Source organism: Martes martes (assembly GCF_963455335.1).
Source record: "Martes martes genome assembly, chromosome: 9".
NCBI lineage: Eukaryota > Metazoa > Chordata > Mammalia > Carnivora > Mustelidae > Martes > Martes martes.
Window position 1 is genome coordinate 27,744,210 of NC_137896.1, and position 19,616 is coordinate 27,763,825.

The 19,616-nt window shown below is 54.6% G+C and overlaps 1 protein-coding gene across 1 annotated transcript in view; it reads left to right on the forward strand.

The window, feature by feature from the left end:
* The window catches only part of STK35 (serine/threonine kinase 35), a 42,458-nt gene extending 23,247 nt beyond the window's left edge, over nucleotides 1-19,211 (forward strand). The window contains exon 4 of the mRNA XM_080813099.1: nucleotides 14,557-19,211. The gene's annotated coding sequence lies outside the window, so the exon portion shown is untranslated. The remainder of the gene's footprint in view (nucleotides 1-14,556) is intronic.
* Nucleotides 19,212-19,616: the final 405 nt, after the last annotated feature.

Genomic DNA, 19,616 nt, shown 5'->3' on the forward strand with positions numbered 1-19,616 from the left:
GCTGGATATGGGGCCCGGGCAATAGTCTCACGAAGGGAAAACTTGGCTCTTCGTCATTCCGAGGCCTGGCTCCACAGCTATGATGGAAGGCCGGTTGGCTTCGATATATGGTGTTGGATTTTAGTATTAGCCCGTTCCAGTGGGAAAGTCACAGATATGGTGTGAGCCAGGTGACTCGCTCTGCATTTACTTCCATCCATTTGGTTGGTCGGCTTCGATATATGGTGTTGGATTTTAGTATTAGCCCGTTCCAGTGGGAAAGTCACAGATAGGGTGTGAGCCAGGTGACTCGCTCTGCATTTACTTCCATCCATTTGGAAAAAGGAAACCCTTCCATGTCATGGACAGCACCCTTTTGTTTTTTGCCTTTCTGCTTTTCTCAGACATGTCTAAGACATGTCCTTCCTTCCAGAAGGCTCTGGTCTGGGGCACGTCTGAGGCATGGGCTGTGGAAGTACAGTGCAGTCAGATCTTGGCAGAGGGCATGGGCCTTACTGGCCCAGCCCAGCCTTGTCCAGACATAAGGAGAACTGGAAGTCACAAGTAAAGACTCATTTGTTGTTAGTAACCAGATTGCATACTTGGATTTGATGAATGTTTGGAAGGAACCCTTGGTTTGCATGGGGCAGCAGAAATGAGTGTGAGTATACCACACCCCAGACAAACAACACAGTGACTCTTACCTTCTAGAAAAAATTATTTGGGAGTTTAAGTCAGTTGCCTAAACTGAAATCCAGATGTCACCGCCGATGTGATCCAGAGCTTCTCCCTCCCCTGCCCTGAGAGCACCAAGCAGGTGTAGCACCAAGAGCCCTTGGAGAGCCCATCCCTCCAGCCCGGTGTCTGGGAGCCCTCTTGCCGTGGGACAGCTGTTCTGGAGCTCTGGTTTCCCACCTGCTTATAGAGTGTCACTGAGTTGGGCATGAGCTCACGGTGCCATAGGCAGACTTAGATGTGAGCATTCAGGATCTACAGCCTGATGACGTGGCCTGGGCCAAGTTTAACCAGAGTTCAAAAGATGGCTTCCTCTCTGTCAGTGGGAGGGACGGAGGATATCACAAGTAAGAAGTTTCCTACTTGGCAGATCACCATTCTACCCTGCAACCTTGAAGATGTTGACAAGCTACTGCCACGCTCCTCCCTTCCCCTCACTAGCTCACCAGCACACACCGTGTCCGTGACAAACCTTCTCCGAGTGTAGTCCCCAGATAGGCAGCGTCACCTGGGAACTTGTCATAATGCATATTTCTGGTCCACTTTATGTAAGAGCTAGGAAGAGGGGGGCGCCTGGATGGCTCAGTGGGTTAAGCCTCTGCCTTCGGCTCAGGTCATGATCCCAGGGTCCTGGGATCGAGCCCCGCATTGGGCTCTCTGCTTGGCAGGAAGCCTGCTTCCCCCCCCCCCCACCTGCCTCTCTGCCTACTTGTGATCTCTGTCTTATCAAATAAATAAATAAAATCTTTAAAAAAAAAAAAAAAAACTAGGAAGAGGGGCCTCAAGTCCTGGTCCTATCACTGCCTTCCAAACTCCCTAGCATTGGGCAAGTCACTTCTCTGTGGACTGTGGTTTCCTTGTCTAGAAAGCCAGGGCACCGAAAGGACCACTCTCAGCCCCTCTCTGCCTGCTCCCCCATCCCAGTCGTGTTTGTGGGTTGCACCATGGATGAGTTTCTAGGAGTTGGGACTCCTGATTCTTGCTTGGTTTCTCCCTCGGTGCCTGAGGTGAGTCCTACAGTAGCCCCCCGCTCCTGGGAAGAGAAAGAAAATAATTAAATTTCTCCATGGGCTTCCCTGGCCCTGAGAGACTAGACTTCTGAGCCATAATAACAATGAGCATCTTGGGATGATCTCCAGCAGAGGACCCTCAGGGGAATACGGGGCCCTGTGGGGTCTGTGTGGTAGGATGGGAGATCACCCTTCAAGAAAGGGGAACTTGAGAGGCAGCTGGGCATAGGGGATGGGGAAGCAACAGGATGCACAGGTCTGGCTTAGGTCTCTAAGTGGAGTCTCAGACATGGCTTTGAATCCTGCCTAGAAATCTTCACTTGTTCATTCCCCCGACATGCGGTAAGCACATGTTCTGTGCCGAACTTGGGCCACGGAGATGGAGGTAATCCCTGACCTCGGTACAGTTAAACTAGGCATCTCTCTGAGCCTTGGAGTCCTCATTTATAAAGCAGGTTGCTAATGACATTTCCGCCATAGGAGTTTCCTGTGGATTCAGTGGAAAATGGATGTAAAGCCAGCATGGGGATGCTAGATGTGCATCCTAGGGTTCTACCGTCTTTTCGTACTTTTCATACTAGTTCTTGGCCACCTGGTGATAGAGCTTGAAGTAGTCTCTCCAAATGCTTCCCACCTACCCCATCAAGAAAGAAAACACACACCCCAGAGGGACCCATTCATGTTTTTGGTAGCTTATGTATGGCGCAGGCACTGGTACGTGCTTACAGTACGTCCGGAACGGCTCAGACCTGGTCCCCATCCTCTGGGCCCTTAGACGTCAGTTGGAGAGAGCGGTCCAAAGGGAAAAACTACAGGTAAATTTCATGCCTGTATGGATGGAGGAAATAGCAGACCCTCCCCATGGCCGGAGGAGAAGTGCTGTTGAACCTGAGACCTGAAAAATGAGATATCTACCAGGCAGCGGAACAGTGAACAGGTAGGGGCAAGGTGGGAGAGCCTGGGAGGAGATAAGCCTGATGTGCCCAGTGTTGGGGATGGTGGTGAGTCAGGGATCCACTGCCCCCATTGGGTTCTGTGTTTATGGGAGCACTCTGGCTCTGCTGCTGGGATTGGAGAGGGCAAGCATGGACCCAGGGGCTCAGCTAGGAAGTCGAATTCCCTGGGTTAGAGTGAGTGGTACACAGGATGGGGCAGAGTGAATTTAAGGTGCCTTTGGAGATTGCTGGACGACTGCAGGTGGTGGGAGTGAGGGAGATGAAGGCAGGGTGGCTCCATGAATCACTGTGCTGGGGGGCAGAGCTATTTACAAAACTGTGAATACTGCAGAAGAGGGGCTTTGGCAGGAGTGGAAAGTACACAGATGAATCCTGGATGTTTGGCCATCATCCCATCCTCTCTCCTCTAGATGGACACTTGGTAAGTGATTATCTGGGACTTCTTGGGGTGCTGCTGGATCCCAAATTTGGGACTAAGCCTAGGATACCTTCATGAGCCCCAACTACTCTCCTTAGACACAGGGCTGCCTTCACAGCTTTCACCTGATGGCTGTGCCTTGCTGTGTTTTGTTCTTTCCTTTGTAATCAGCTTCTCATTAGGTGACTGATGTGTCTGGCTCTTCTCTGTATTTGCATATGCACCCTGCTATAATTATGTCCCCAAAACATAATGTTTCATTGTTTTTTTGTTTTGTTTTTTTTTGTATTTACTTTTGCTTTTCTGAGCTGAAAACCTGTGCAGTGCCCTGTCACATGGGCAGGCTGGTGGCTCTGCCAGACAGCAGCTTTCTAGCGCCCGCATCTCTCTCCTGTTTTTGTTTTTTTGTTTTTTTTCCATGGTTATATAATACCGGGACCATGATTGCTGGCTATAAAATTGACTTTGAGAGCCGCTTTAATTTGTGAATTGGCAAATACTTTCTATTTTGGGGTAAGGAAAGGAGAACAGGGAGAGGTGCGGGTAGCTCTGTGGTCATTTATTTGCCTTTGGGCACTTAAAGTGCAAGAGCTGAGGGGCGACCCCACAGCCTGAACTTGACATCAGGCTAGGGGAAGGGGGTTTCGAGGTCAGTCAGTCCTTCAGCCATCCTTGGACTCCTTGGTTTGAACTGCATGTAGGGCGTGGGGTAGAAGTTGGCCCTACCCGTTTGCCACATCTTGTTCCCTGGAGAGTAGATCTGTGTTTTATACTCATTTACGAGTGCTTACTGGGAGCTTATGCAGTTTGCTGGTGGGCTTACAGTTGCTGTATTTGTTTCAGTGTGGAACAGGCCTGGGGCATCCTGAGTCTTTAGCATCCTAAGGCATGAGGGCCGGGGTCGAGGGACTTCCTCTCAGTTTCTGACTTACTGAGCGCACACCCCGTGCCAGACTTCATACTCCCCTGCTCTGTTTCTTATCTCATCCCATCCTCACGTGGGTCCTGGGTAGGTTGTCCTTCCCACTTCGAAGACAGTAAGTGATGTGCCCCCATGGCCACATGGCCAACAAGGGCCAGCCCTACGGCTCTCTGCTATCACCTTCTGAGGACAGGTCCCACGCACACATGTGTAGTGAGTGGCACCGTGCGCAGTGCTCCCAGGAGCTTTATGGAGGGAACACTGGCTTTTGGTTGAAGAAGTCAGTAATGGCAACAAGTAGGACCTATGGCTTAAGATAGCTCTGGAAGAAAGAAGGGCCAGGGTGCTGTAAGCAGGGGACACTGTGAGAACATTGAGAATTTGTGTCACGAGCAGATCTTCAGGTTGGCTGACAGAGGTAAAGTGGGAGATTGAAAGAGTGCTAAGTTTCCCAGAGTGGGAGATTGAAAGAATGCTAAGTTCCCAGATTGAAAGAGTGCTAGCTGAATGTCAGCCTAAGGAGGGTGACCTTCACCCTGGGGGGAAAAATGTGGAGGCGGGTGATAGTGGTGCACAAGGCTGTTCTTTCTGGCAGATGAGTAGGTCATGGTGAGAAGAGAACTGTCAGCTCCCCTTGGGAGGGAGGAGATGTGACACCTGACAGGGCTGGTCTTCAGAAAGTGCAAGATGGCACAGGCACCCTCCTGAGCGAGAAGAGACAGGGCAGGGGCTGATGGCCATTGGGAGCCCTGTGCTTCCACGTTGGTGTCAGTAAGAGACTGGCATCGAAACCTGGGATGTTGATAAATCTAGGTTTAAATTGTAGCTCTCCCACTGCCCAGCTGGATGACTTTGGGCAAGTCTCCTCTAACTTCCCTGGGCCCCCATTTCCTGTCCTCCAAATGATGCTATTTAACACTGGCGTTCACTGTCCACAGCTGCAAAGACCAAAGGCACAAGAAGTAGGAAGTACCCACTGCCACTCCACGCACACAGCGAGAGCTCGGGGCAGCTCCATGCGTCGCCTCCGTGCGACCTGTTTGTTTTTTCCAAATCCTTACAGGCTCATTCATTTTCCCTAGCAATCTGCAGTGCTCTTCTTTTCCCTAAGAGAGCTCCAAGCCCCTTCGCCGTGCCCCCCCTCCCATCCTTACGAGTTCCCCTGGCACACTGGGCTTCAGTCTGGTTGCTGTAACCGGAAGTCCATATGGTCCCCTCTTGCCCAGACCACTCTGGGCATGACCTTGTTTGAGTCTTGCCTTTTCTAACCACAGACTGTCCTGTCACCATATGGAAGAGTGACCTCTCCCTTTCAGCTGTGACAACACCTTAGGCATGCTCCTGGCAAAGGGCCAGGGAGGAGGGTTCTCCCAGGAGCCCAGCCGCTCCCCAGAGCCCTTTGCTAATCACAGCAGCCGCAGCTGAACCTCAGTCTCTTTGGGGACCAGTGGAGGCAGTTGGCAGCTCTCGTTTCGTCCCCACACTTAATAAGTTGAGGAAGGGAATTAGTTAGGGTGTCTCTGTAGCCAACTGCCAATTACCAGGGCTCTTTCTACAGATAGAAAGTTCCCCCTTCGTTTGTCTGGAGTGCCAGCCAGTGCCTGTTTACCCGCTCAGGTGCGTTCCAGCTCCCTGGGGGCCCCCCCAGACATGACTTCCTGAGGCCGGAGACACCGCTTTTAAATGGGTCTCTGTCCTCCGACCCTGGTGGGATGACTTGGGGTGTAGACCTGTGGCTTGCTGATCACCAGAGAGCCCTCCCGATCTCAGACTCTTAGGTCTTGCCAGCAGCTCTTCCTTTGTTTTGGCGTTTGTTTTTTAAAGATTTTAGTTTTAAGTAATCCCTCCACCCACCATGAGGCTCGAGTTCACAACCCACAGAACAGGAGTCACACGCTCCACTGACCGAGCCAGCCATGCGCCCCAGCCATTCTTCCTTTTGTGCATTTGGCCAGCTTTTGAATACCAGCATTCGGGGCAGCTTGCTTTGAGAAATCAGGAGGTTTAAAACAGTATTGGGCCAGCCCACCACGGTGACTACATGAGCACCGCTATAATGTGACCAAGTCTCAGAGTCTGCAACCAAGTTTCAGAGTCTGCAAGCTTCCATGGTAACGGGCTGCCGCGTCTCCTGTGGGGGCGCTCCCTGCCCCGGCCCCACTCCCTGATGAGCCAGAGATGAGGCTGGCATCTGTTGGCAGCAGCACACGCCATCTTGCCTTTAAGCTCGGTGCGCTCCCCTTGTCACAGGAGCCCAGGGCCCGAGGTCCTGCTGGCCTGCCAACTGTGGCAGCAAGAGAGCGTGTGGCCGCATGGTGCTGAGTGGGCCACTGATCAAGCTCTGCTGACTCGGCAGGGAGCCGGTAACCTCTCCATGGCCTCTGTCTGCTTTCAGAGTCTCAGGTTTGCCTTGAAAATCTGTAAGGAGAGGGGACTCCCCCCCACCCAACTCCCACCCCATTCCACTGGTAGGCAGGGCTCTGGTGCCCTCAGCTGCCTCCTGCTTCCCCCCACCCAGCTTGTCCTGCTCCACTGTGCCGGGGGGAACCCCTTGCAGCCCTCCCGTGTTGCTTTCTGGTTAGAGTCTTTGCTCTGATAGGTAGGAGCCTGCCGAGGTGCTCATGGTTCTTAGGTTCCTCGTGCCAGGGGTCAGGGCTGTCCCTCCAGAGAAAGGCACACAACTGACACGCCCCGTGATACTTCCATATATGCCTTCCGGGCGTTTGGAGACCCTGTGTGTCCTTGGGAGTTTGAAGGACCCCAGATGGAGAACCCCTGCCCTGGTCCCAAGCCTCTGTCAGTGGCACAGGAAGAGACGGGGTCCCCAGCAGAGAGCAGGGAGAGCACTAGGTGGGACGGGTAACTGGGGTCCCCAGCACCAGGCTGGGTCCTTCATTTTTCTGCACTTTACTTCAGTATCTCTTTAGTAGGTCACTGCACAGGGGTGAATTCTTCTGGTGGCATCTGTACTCTTCCAGCCTGGGCAACAGTCTGCCTTTCAGAGTTCACGGGGCTGCCCCTTCCGGACATGCAGAAGTGGGTGAAGAGGATGTGGAAGACGGGAGGGGTGGCCTCTGAGACGAGGGTGGGCCCCCGGCTGCTCCACAGCTGTTGTTCAGTTTCTCTGGGGGGGCTGCCCTGCCCCTTTCCCCCACCCCCACCACTGGTTTCCGTGACCTGTGGGCTTCGGGCATGGAGTGCAGAGTCCGCCCCACCTGCAGTGTCACCGGTCGGCTACGGAGTAGTGTTGGGCATCATCGCGTGTTGCAGGGGGCGGGTCCTGGAAGGAGGCCCTAGGGGTCTTGATGATCTGGAAAAGACCACAGAGTTAAGGCCAGAGCCAAGGCTTCTGGTCTCAAGGCCACCGTTCTCATTTGCCTCTTCCTGTGGCTGGCCTGCCCCGGGGGACACACTGAACCCAGGCTGGCTCCTGCTGGCCACCCCTGGATTTCAGGCTTCCCTCTCCAGATTGAACAGAAAACCTTATTTTCGTCCCCTTTGAAAGGCGGCGAGAGAAGGAGTGGCAGACAGAGCAGGCGTTGGCCCTAGAGCCTCCTGCTTCTGTAGCGGGTTAGGGAAACCCTTCCTCCCGTGCCTCATTGGGAGTTGGGGGGGGGGGGTAGCCGGCAGGGTGTGGCCGGTACAAAATGAGTACCAGCCTCCTCCCGGCTCCTCCCTGCCACCTGCAGGAGCCTGGACGAGTGGCCCGGTGTTCCGAGGGGAGGGTGAGCATCTCTCTCCACCTGGCCTTCGTGGTGTTCAGTAGGAACTCAACTCTAGGCAGGGATTTTATAACCAGACTTTTGAGTTAAGATCCTGTCATGCTGAATGATTCCGTGAAGTTCGTAAATTAATTCTTCTGTTGCCACCTGCTAGCTCCCGGTTCCTGTCAGTCAGCTAGTGTTGGACTCGTGCGCTTGGCAACCTGAGAGGCTCAAGAGAAGCACAGACTGTCCAGTCCTTTTGGGGTTAGGGATGGGACGAGGGGAGCACATGGCATGGCTCGTGGGGGTCTGCGGTCACTCTCTTCACTGGGGTGCAGGGACTGGGGCCCTGGGGAGAAGGCACATGGAGGGGGCCAGGGAGGTTACAGCTGGACCAGCACTTGCTAAGGCCCAAAGCAGAAAGGAGGCTGGCCTGACGCCAAGTCGTCTCATCCGGAATTTTTGCGTGGGCTGGCCAGTGAGGTGGTGAGGTTTAGGATTGGGGTGTGATCGAAAGCTGCCATCACTACGTGTTAACTGCTTCCTGTATACCTCAGTGTGCCCAGGACAGAAAATGTCACTGGACGTCACACCCTGCACGGTGGACCTGGCCACCTTGTCAGCTGAGAAAGCTGAGGCTCGGGAACCTTGACTGGTAACGGGGAGAGCTGGGATATCTCTGTACCCTGATGCTCTGTGGGTGACGTTCTCCCCACGTTCGGGACCTGCTCCCCAAACTTCTGCCTTCCTTTGGCCTCCTCAGGGCTCAGAGCCAGTCGCAAAGGATGTTCCTGGCCTTCCAGAGCTTCCAGCAGGCGGCTGTAGAGCCCCTGTTGGGGGTGCTTTGCCCAGACGCCTGTTCCCTTTTCCCTTCTGTAGACCCAAGGACGGACAGCATGGCCACCCCATCCAGCACGTCCACCCCCAAGGTCTTTTAACCTTGACACCAGGACCCCCATGAGCCATGCTGTGGGCCGCTTGTGGCACAGTGGTCCCTAGCTTTGCCCCTCTGTGAGCCATGCTGTGGCCGGGAGAGCCTTCGATAAAGGGAATATCAGAAAGCTTGACTCACTGGCCTCTGTTCCTCTGACAGATGGGAATGAACAGTAGTGCCGGGGCCGCTGAACCCCCAGGCCTGGCAGGTCAGTGTCTCAGTATGAAAAGCTGCTTTGGCATATTAAGCAAGCGAGGAATGACTCTTTTTGAAGCTAACCCTACTTAGGAGGGGCCGCCCTCTTCGACCCTGACATCACCTTGCCTCTCTGTGCCTCCATAGTGTGATATGCAGACGATGTATACCTGAGCCTTGGTTTGCCCATCTGTGAAATGGAGATCATTCCTCCATGCTCCTTCGTTTGGGCAAAGGAAGCATTGCTCATGAAGCTTCACATGGTATCTGACATGTCAAAGGTAGCCTTAACCGCAGGAATAATACCTCCCCGCGGGGGTGCACAGAGGACTTACTTTAAGAGTGAGTTCTTGGCTCCCCCACCCAGGAATACCACAGTTTGAGTTTATACTGTAATCTGTGAGCATGTCAGCCTGATGCCTTCCTTTTCTGTTGACGAGATGAGAGGGATAGAGAAGACCGGACTTGAGGTTTGATTCCCAGTTAAGCATTGACGAGTCATTGAACCTTTTTGCACTTTGCCGAGTGTCGAGAGTGTATGCGTCACACATGCTTACGGTTGCTGCATGCCTCCCCGGCAGGTGGCATGAGCTCAGGTGCTCTTTGCCACCCTGAACCCTGGTAGGGGAGCCCTCCTGACACGTGCCAGTGGCCACCTGCTGGTCTGGCACAGCCTTTCAACGGGTAGCTGTGACGTTTTTGTACACTATCACGGAAAATAAATCCTCGTAGACATGTAGGTCATATTTTAGATCTCGAGGCTCATGGGCTTTAAAAATCCATCCTTAGGTCTGAGCAGGTTGAAAGGTGCTGAGGATACCGATGCCACCAGCTGGCTGTCCTTGAGGCATTACAGCAATGGTGTGAGGAAGGCTCCCTTTCAGAGGGCATATTGGGAGAGCTCCCCTCCCCTCTGCTACCACCTTCACTGCCTTCCTCCTGCATGTCCATACTGCAGATAAAGGACAGAAAGTTCCTGAATTAAGCCTCATCTCTAGATAAGTTGTACAGTTCGGTCTGAGAACCAAAGTGACCATTAACACAGTGAACAACATGGTAGACTGTATGGATCACAGTGCTGTGTACCAGGTGCTGGAGTAGCCAGCTTACTTAAATCCTTATAGCAGCCCCTAAAAGGGTAGGGCAGCATCCCCACTTCACTAGCAAGGAAAGGGAGGCTCAGGTATAGGTGGCCAGTAAGTGGCAGAGGCAGGATTTGAACTCAGAACTGTCCATCACAGCCTCTGCTGTTGCCCTGCTAGAGCACATGAGTGAAGACGCTCAGCTGAAACACAGTCGTGGCTCCCAGAGATTCTCAAGTCCTGCGGCTGCCGGCCCTACACAGTTGGCAGGATGGTACCATTTGAAAGTAGGAGGCGGAGTAGGAGATGGGGGACCCCAAACCATTCCCATTTAGTTTCATATAAAAACGACATTTTAACAACAGTGAAGTAGGAGGGCCGCACTTCTAGAGAAGGATAGCCTTCTCCCCCCCCCGTAGATTTCCGTCTCTGTGGGCTGGGGTGTCAGGGAGGAGGTAGACGGGGTGAGCCCATCCATCCCACCCCTTTGTCCTCACTCCCCACCCCCTCCCCCACTTCCCTTCTGCAAACTGCTGGTGGCATTCAGGGGAGCACTTTGGTTCCCCCATCTCCTCGATAGGACCAGACAACTGCTTAGCTGGCAGAGGAACTTGATAGAAGGCTGCTCACTGCCTGGTGGCTCCACCAGCTTTGTGCGGAGGTACCTAAGCCAAGCCCTCCATGAACCCTTTTCTGTGTTTATAAATGAAGGGATTAAATGGGTTTTAAACTCCACTTAAGCTCTTGTCTCTCCAGGAAGGGATTTCCCGGGACAGTAAGATGCTAAAATCAGGAGGTGTGAGGCGAGACTGACGGAGGCCCAGACCCTTTTCTGTCCCACCCATTAGCGGTGCAGCCCTTCTCTCTGAGCTGCTCTGGAACTGGGTGATGGCAGCGCCTACCTCATCGGGTTGTGGGGTGAGACAAGGCCGTAGCTATAACACGCAGGCTCCGTGCAGGGACATAGTGAGTGGGAAGTAGCTTGGGAGAGCTGAAGTTTGCCTTAATGGATTGTTCCCTACAAAGCCCTTGGAACGTTCGATGCTGGGTGAGTGATCGCTGGGACAGTAATTACAGAGAAATAAGGTCGGGCGTGCTGAGGGAGCTTTGTCTGGGAGTTGAAAGAAGGGGAAGGATTTGCCAACACTTCCGGATCCCTGGCCCCTCACCGCTCAGGACCATGGCAAATGCCTGCAGTGGGGGAACCCCTGGCCAGTGGCTTAGTGGCATTGTGGTGTGGGCCGAGCCGCTCCGTCTCTCTGGGCCTGTCCCCTTGTTAAAATAGGGCAGTCAACCTCACAAAATGAGATGATCAGGAAGGCGAAAGATGGGGCGTGCTGATGACATCGCGTGGAGGTGAATCACACACCACTCCTCATTCTGCCCAGCAGCATGGCTCGGCCTCTGCACGGGGCTCTGCAGTCAGAGGTACCTGTCCCACTGGAAGGGACGAATCAGGCCCTGGTCCATGCTGGGTAGGTGGGGAGTCGGGGTGTGACATCTGCTAGGATGAAGTCAGAGGGGTCCCCTCCACCCCCCACCCCTGGGCTGAGCCCTTAACTCCATTTACTGCCCCAGCATGTGCCTGGGAGGGTCTGCTGCTGCTCTAACCCCGAAGCAGTTGCTCTGAGCCCTTCCTGCTCATAGCTGCGAAGCTTGTCTCCCCGTGCACCTGCCGCCATTGGCTCCCTGGGCCAGGTGGACCTTGTGTAATGGGAGACAGGAGAGGAACCCGATGCCAGGGTCCACTCCCTGAAAGAGAGCACTCTTACGTTCCTTGTCTCTGCCCCCAAGAAAGAAGCAGACCCAGACCTCAGACCTGTAGGCCATCCTGAGGCATCCTCCCAGGAGGACGGGACCCAGTGCCCAAGCAGGGGGAGGGTGGAGGAGCCTGTGGGAAATGTCAGCCTGGCTTCCTGGCAAGGGACCCAGTGAGTACAGCCGTCATTATACGCTGGTGTCGCGGGAGCTCTCGTGGCGAGCTGTGCTGTTGTTTGACCTTCTGCGGGCACACTCTGTTCTCCTAGTTAATTATGTGAAAAGGGACTTCCAGCTTCTGCATCTCTCGGCCTCCTTGGCTGCTGCTTTTCTGCTACCATGGGCCACCTTCCTGCTAACGGGCGTCCCCTTGAGCAGGGTGTCCTCAGCTTGGGTCCTGCCAAGGGAGGGAGGAAAGCAGTGTTGGAAAGGTCATAACTCGTCCCAGAGATAATCTTAGCAGATCACACATTAGCCTCCAGTTTCCTGGGCTTTTCTTGTCCTGTTTCACAAGGACGTGGAGTATCTTGGATGGTGAGGTTCCCCCCAAGCCCTCCCTCCCCCTGGCTGCTGGGTGTTCTCCTTTGTCTTGAAAGCACAGTGAGAATGTCATGGGCGTGCGGAGCAAAGCCAGTTGGCTTCTAGGTCATCCCAGGATGTGCTTCTGGTGACTTCATTTTACCAAATCAGAAACCAGGATACAAGAGCCACTGATGATTTTTTTGTTGTTGGAGGAGGGGACTTCACAGGCAGGGAAACAGAAGCAACAGAGGAAAAGATTGAGGCTGAGAAAGCCAGTGTTTTCTTGCAGATCAGATACTTTTCCAGCACCTTTATGATTCACCCCCACTCCACTCTCCATACGCAGACTGGGTGCCCCCTCCCTCGCCTTGCGCTGGAGGAGGGAACTGCACGGTCTAATGTCACCTGACAGCTGTGGAAAATTCTCTGTTGTCCACTGTGTGTGGAGGAGCCCAGAAAAGAGCCTGAGTCTGGTCTCTTGGACTGCTTCTCCAGGGACCTTTCTTTGGGGCTGCCAGCTTCTCTTGTCCCTTCAAGTACGCCTGTTTTCCCGCTATAAAGTAAAGCATGAAAACGTGATGTGTTCTCAGTATTAAGCAGGCGAAGGAGAAAATACACCCACAACAAGGACAACATTTTGATATATTTCTTGACAGATTTTCCTGTATGTGGAGGTTTTTGTTCGCTACATGGTTCTGCTTCTGGTGTAACCTGCCTTCTCATTGCCTAATACTCCACAGAGTAGATGCATCATCTGCTTAAATCTTTTCTTTTTGGGTTTGTGGGTTGTTGCCTCATAATGTAGATCATAGCTTCAGCGAGCATCTTTCTTTGTAAAGTCCTCTCCGTATGTCAGAGGACCAGTCAGTCTAGGTTTCTGAAGTGGGAAGTTCAGGGTTTAGAGGTCTGCACACACCTGAGGCTCTGATTGCTCTCTGGAAGGCCCTGGTCCACGTCCCTGGCAGGGTGTGCATCCCTTCCATGCCCCTCCCCCAGCTAGCAGCAATTTGGGTGGTCCCATGGTTGGGGACAAGGACAGGGTGGGTTCATGGAGTCAGTCAGTTCCTGCTGGGGGCCAGGTACTTCACAGTCTTTACTCCGGTCAGACCTTGAAGGAGAGCCGACCATTTCCCACAGAAGGAGACAGGCTATCTCCGGTTGCTAGACCCCACTGCGTCCCGTGAGGACCAGACGGGGATCTCTTGGGGACCTGAGCACAATGGGCCCGGTGCTTAGACTGCGCAGGGGACAAGTGACAGTGGGGTGGGGAGGGCCCAGCTCCTCAGGCTACACGGAGCTTATACAGGAATAAAGCCAGTGTGAGGGGCGGGGGCCGATATGGAGGGATTTCAAACGTGCTATGTGACTTATGTGATGCTATCATCTGTCAGGGTGAGAGCAGGCACTCCGGAACCCCAGGGTGAGTCCCTGTGCCATCCAGAGGGAGCCCTGCTGCCTAGGCTGGGGCCCTGCTCAGCCCTGATCAGGCGACTCTGACTGGGACAGCGGGCTGGCAGCAGGTGCCGGCCCAAGGCTGTTCGCTGTAGGCTCTTGTGTTCTAGGCGTCCACTAAAATGGGTCCCTAAAAGGCTGGTGGCAGGGCCTGTTCCTGAGGCCTGGTTCCACGGGGGTTCCCAAACAATAGCTAATCATGATAGGGGCAGGCGCTGTCTCAGGTTACATGTCTTAGTTCATATGGTCCTCATAATAACGTGATTGGGTGCGGGTGACAAGACTAAAGAGGGCTTAAATTTGCCTGTGGTCAAGTGGCAGAACCTCATTCTTAACCCTAGCCCTGAGTCACCCCAGTTCCAGCTATGGGATTCTGGCCCCTCTTAAGACCTGAGAGCTTTGGCTAACTGGGACAGGTTCTCGAGGGGCTGAGCCTTAGTTGTCTGTGAAATAGGATAAACCCGAGAGCATGCGCACGGAGCTTTGGTATAGCACAGTTAGTCAGAGAGGGCAAGGAGGGACTTGGGCCAGGGTCGAGGGACCCGATAGCTAGGGTCCTGTGGCATCTTGTCCTGATAGCACAGGGATGGAGGTCATGGTGGAATTGGCAGCTGTAGCCAGCAAGCCTGGGTTCCCAGCCAGGGTCTTCTGCTCCGTCAGTGCAATATTAGTCATGTGCCTTATTAACCCGTGCCTCAGTTTCCTTTTGTGACAAATATGTATCAATAAGAGGGTGCTTGTAGCAAAGTTAGATCCACTCCCTGTAATATTTAGAAACCTCTCAGGGTTGGGTGCTGGCACCGAAGGGGGATGTCCGGAGCCGGGAGGTGCCCCGAGCCCGCCGGCCCAGTGTCCACTCATCCCCGGCCTTCTGTCTTCTGTCTTCCAGGTTGATCCTCGGGACAGTGTCATCGTGTTTCCCACAGAGGACGGCCAAGGGTGCAGGTGGTGGCTTGGTCGGTTGGTGATCTCCCGACAGCTGGATCTCCGGCAATGTGAAGCTTTTATTTGGGTTTTCCCCTCTCCTTTTAGTTCTGCTTCATTTTTTAAAATCTTATTTTATTTTTGTCTTTTTTTTTTTCCTTTTTTAATTTAAACGATTAAGACTTCAGAAGAGCAGGAAACTATGCTGTGGAGAAACAACATGGACAAAAGCATATGTATAAATGTCATTTTTAATTTTTGTAAGGGGTTAGGGAGCTATTTTGTTTTGTTCCTTTATTTTCCCCCTATCGTCTTTGTTTTTACCCATCCCTCCGTTCTGCTTAGAACACCTCACTTCCCCAGAGAAGGCCTGCCTCTCCGTGGAGAGCCGGGGTGGGTCCCGGCCCTGGAGGGTGGGGACACAAAGACAGAAGGCAGCCTGTGGGCCACCTCCCCCCACCACAGACATGGGCGCTGCCGGACTCTGGTGGCTGCTCCTGGCCGGCCCTCGGGCCTTAGAAATGGTCAAAGGCGAAGAACCACCTGGAAGAGGAAGACAGGGTTTGGCCAGGAGAACTCAAGAAAGAAAGTCTAAACTACGGGTTTGTTCTCTTTCAGCTGCTGGAAGCCCTGGGCCACTCCAGGACTCCAGTGGTGGGAGTCCATTCCCTCTTCTGCCCTTTATAACTGGGAGTGCTGGGGGGACAAAGGTGACTATCCCCCCACTTCCCGGCAGCCGAGCGCCAGCCCAGCCCAGCTCTACAAGCCTACCTTTCTGTTAGTGGTTCCCCTCCCAAAGGAAGACCCCCAGGAAAAAAAAAAAAACTGTTGTGCCAAACCTCTGCCTGGGACACGGCTGGGTCTTCGGAGGGCATCTGTCACTCCTGTGAGGTCAGCGTCCGTCACCTCCTGCCTCCTAGATCGTCTCCTTCCCACGTGTGCCCGCCACGCGTCCCGGTTGTCACAGCGACTGCCTAAGTCTCTGAGATCCGGTTGTGACCTGGCCATAAGAACAGGGTGTGCTGAACTGGCTGCCACTGTCCTCTCCCTGCAGTGAAGTGTGTGCCCTGCATGTGAGCCCGTGGTGTCCCAGCTGGCAACAACGTCAAGCGCCACCTCCGTCACCCCCAGGGACTCGCTGTGAGGTGCCTTCCCTCCGTGCACGCATGTCTGGTGGGACAAGATTGGACCCACCAAGAGCAGGGAGGGGAGGACGGGGCGGACACCACCACCACTGCTGCCATCGCCACTCCCCCCACCCCCGCAGCTGTCAGGTGCCCATGCGTGGCCTGCCACCCTCAAGCTTCCCCAGTGTGACCCTGTTGACCTCAGCACCAATGTCTGTGCGGTCATCCCACGCTCTCCAGCAGGCACATGCCGCTCCCTCATCTTGGGCTTCTGAACCTGAGGGTTTGCCCCACTCCACCCCCATCCAACATCGGAGAGGCAGGTGGCTGGCCCCGTGTCGTCCCTCTCACCCGCAAGCTCCTGGGGCTCCTCCAGAGGCTTTACCCCTATGACGACCAAGCAGAACAGGGTCTTGGGGAAGGGGAAAGGAAATTCTTCTAGGTTTGTTTTTTGTTTTCTCTAAACCAGCATAGGATTGATAGGGGAGGTGGTCAGAGGGCATTCAGGTTAGTGTGTGATGGGGCTCCCCCTCACCCCGAGCGGCAGTCCTTTTTCCCTGGGCGTTTGGGAGAGACCAGTGCGACACCGGCCTAAACTTGCGAACTCACCACACGTTTGCTGGCATTCTCTCGCCTCTTCGTAGACTCCTCACATCCTGAGGCTGCTGCTTCCTCCTGGGCAGACCGTTTGCTGCGGTGAGCAGGGGTGCAGGTGGGAGGCATGCCCTTCCTTGTGAAATCCTTCATGCCTCTCCGTCCCTTGTCTCTCTGGCTTCTCAGGCCACTAGAGTGCGCCCTGAGCCACTCCCCTCCCCTTGGGGACAGCAGATGGGAAAAACAGTCCCCCAGTCCCCTCATCACCACCCCTCCCCCCATGTTCCCTAGCTGCAGCCCCTGTCCTCAAGTTCCTCGTGAAGGCTCGGGCCTTGCAAGGTATTCCCTTGGCTTTAACTTTGCCTCTGCCCTCCCTGGGTCTTTAACCTCCATCTGATCAGGTCTTGGAGCTTTGGAGCTGCAACCATCCCCCTTCGTTTTTCTCTTGGCATCAGTGTAGCCCCCGAGGGTCACAGGATGTCTCTGGGGACAAGGCAGACAGCCTGAGAAGGCTAGCCCTTATCGTGCAGGACCCAGCCTACACTTGCTTGGTGGCAGGGCCTCCTTCCCTGGCTCACGATGGCCAGCTCATTAGCCCCAAGTGCCTGTCTCTCCCTCTTGCCCCCACCCCCACCCCCCACTTTGTCCACCTCGGGTGCCCAGCCAGCCAGGTGGACATCAGCCCAAGGTGAACGCCGGCTCGGCCCCCAGCCAGTGGACTAGTCTTGGCTGGACCTGGGTAGCTCCCATCCGCTTCTCAGCTACCTTACCCCTGTTCCTGCTGTGGGTCAGCCTCCTGCCTCTTCATCCTCTACGCCCAGGGCCCAGAGGCAGCTCCATACTGCCTCATCTCGGTGCCACCACGTTCGTAAGGCCTGTGCAAGTTCTAGGAGTTTCCAAACCTTGAATTAGCAGTCATTCTCTTCTCCTTGGATCTGTGAAATGGTTAGCCCATAGTGGGGAGGTTCTGGGCCTGAGACTGGTGGGTCTGGAGCTCAGCCTCCCCCCAGCAAAAGGACTCAGCAAGACAGATCCTAGTGCCTTATTCCACTGCCCTCCTTTGACCAGACCTGCTAGCTCAGCTAGAAGTCCATGGCATCCTCCTCCCCGTCTATGTCCGTCTGTCGCTTAACCTCTCACTCCCACCCACAGAGAGCCTCGAGGGAAGCGTCCCCCCTGCCCCATCCTTCCCGGAGGGCTGCAGCCAGGCCCAGGGCTCCTGCCACCACCGAGACACTAAGAGCAGCTTTAGCCGAGGACAGAACAACCACGTTTCCACCAGCTGGCCGCTCTCTGCCTCTCACTACCCAGCAGGCCCCCTGCCTCTTACCTCTATAGCCAGGAGGATGCCGCCGTCTTTCCATTCAAGGCTGGCTCCATCTGACCCCTTTCTGGGCACCAGGGACAAAGGGCGCAGGCCTTTGCCCCCGATGGCTGCCTTTCTGAGGGCGTGTATTCAATGTTTACTTGAGAAATACCCTGTTTACAGCTGGAGGAGAAACGTGCCCAACACTGGCGGAGGTCGGGCTCCTGGTGGGGCCTGGCCTCCTCTCTGGCACTGCCAGTGGAGGTCCCAGAGCAAATGAAGGTGGAGCCTGCAGGGGCGCTTGCCCCGCACCCTCTCTGCCCCCTGACCCTGCGGTGCTAAGACCACTCCCCACCACCTTCCTCGCAGCCTTCCTGCCCCTGGACATTCCCCGCCTCTACCATTCCCTCCCTCCGAGGTTCTCTGCTCCTTGACATATCAGCTGTCTCCTAGAAAACCAGTGTTTGGAGCAATAAGATAATTTTTGCTTGAGTCTTTTTTTCTGAGCAAAGGTAAAGAGCTGGCATTGTAGGAACGTTCTTTCTTTGCCTTTGCAGTTTACCTTTTTAGAAGACAGATCTTGATGGATGTCTGGGTTTCAGCCTCAGAGTATCTTTTGGAAACTTGGAACAGAGGAGTTGGGCCTCCATCCCCTAAGAAGGGGTCCCCCCCCCCTAACTCTCTGCCCTCCCCTTGCTCCATGCTGCCTGGGCTCTTGGCCCTGCCCACCATGGGCACCTGCCACCTCCGATCCTCCTTGTGCCCCCCCACCCCATACACACCCATCTGGGGGCACCGGTGGCTCCTGGGGTGTTGCTTCCCCCTGACTCCCTTCCTCTCCCTCGGCCTGTGTGGTGGCCCCCAGACCACAGTGCTCCTGGAGTCACCTGGGAACCGTCAATCTGATCTCCTGAGGCTGAGGCCTGGAGAAGGCACCTTGGCTGTCCTCCCACACTGGGCGGAGGCACGGCCTCCGGGACGCCAGGCCCATCTCTGATCCTGCCTGCCCAGCTTGGACCACAGGGACTCCTGTCTGGAGAGATTGTCCTCAGAGGGGAAGCGAGGAGGTGGGACAGGACCTTTGGCAAATAATGTAAGCTCCCCCGGCCACCATCGAGAGGAGAATCCACTCCCGTTGGTTGCCTGGAGGCCCCACATCTCCCAGGGGGGGCCACAAGAGGAAGGGAGTTTGTTCAGGAAGATTTTGAAGAACTCTTCTGTGCCCCTGGGGGGCGTCTTTCATTAGAGCAGGGGAGTACAGGGCCCCAATTGAACAGGCATGGGGGGCCAACTTGGGTTTGAGGGAGGCACAGGGTAACCCAGGCACAAAGTTAGCTTCAAATACTAGTTAATAAATCTATTTTTCTTTATTTTCTTTTTTTGCACAGAAGCTGGTAATCTAGGACCTACGTGTGAACAACTTTATATGAATATTTTTTGTACTTGGTTTACTTGGGTTGGTATGATACATTATATTTAAGTTCCTTGAACACTGTGGATCCCCCTAATGTGTATGAATGACTGAGGCTTTGTAAATTAAGGGACGTTTGTGTGAATAAAGTTATTTGATGGGGTCAGAGAAGCCATACGTGATTTGAAAACGAGTGCTTCGTGGTTTTGTTGGCCCCTATTTGGGGCAGGGTGAAGTGGCGGCTCCCAGGGCCTGGTGGGTGAGCAGCCCGAAAAGGATCTTCCCTCCCCACCCCGGGAGCAGGCCCTCCGGAGGAACCTGCCCATGGGGCACGGGGAGTCCACACTGAGTCTGGGTGGCCCATCACGGGTTCCAGGACTGCGGGAGGCCACTCAGAGGCCCTTCCAGGCCCAGCACTGCGTTGTTTCTGCAAGTTCTGCTGCAAGGAGTTTTAACAGATAAGAGGGGTCTCTGAACCACACCGGCAAGGGAAGGGGTCAGGGACATCCTTGCAAAGGTCGGGGCAGCTGGGGGTCGGGGGAGCTCTGAGAGGAGCAGGACAGAACAGCTCTGTGAGCTGAAGGGGT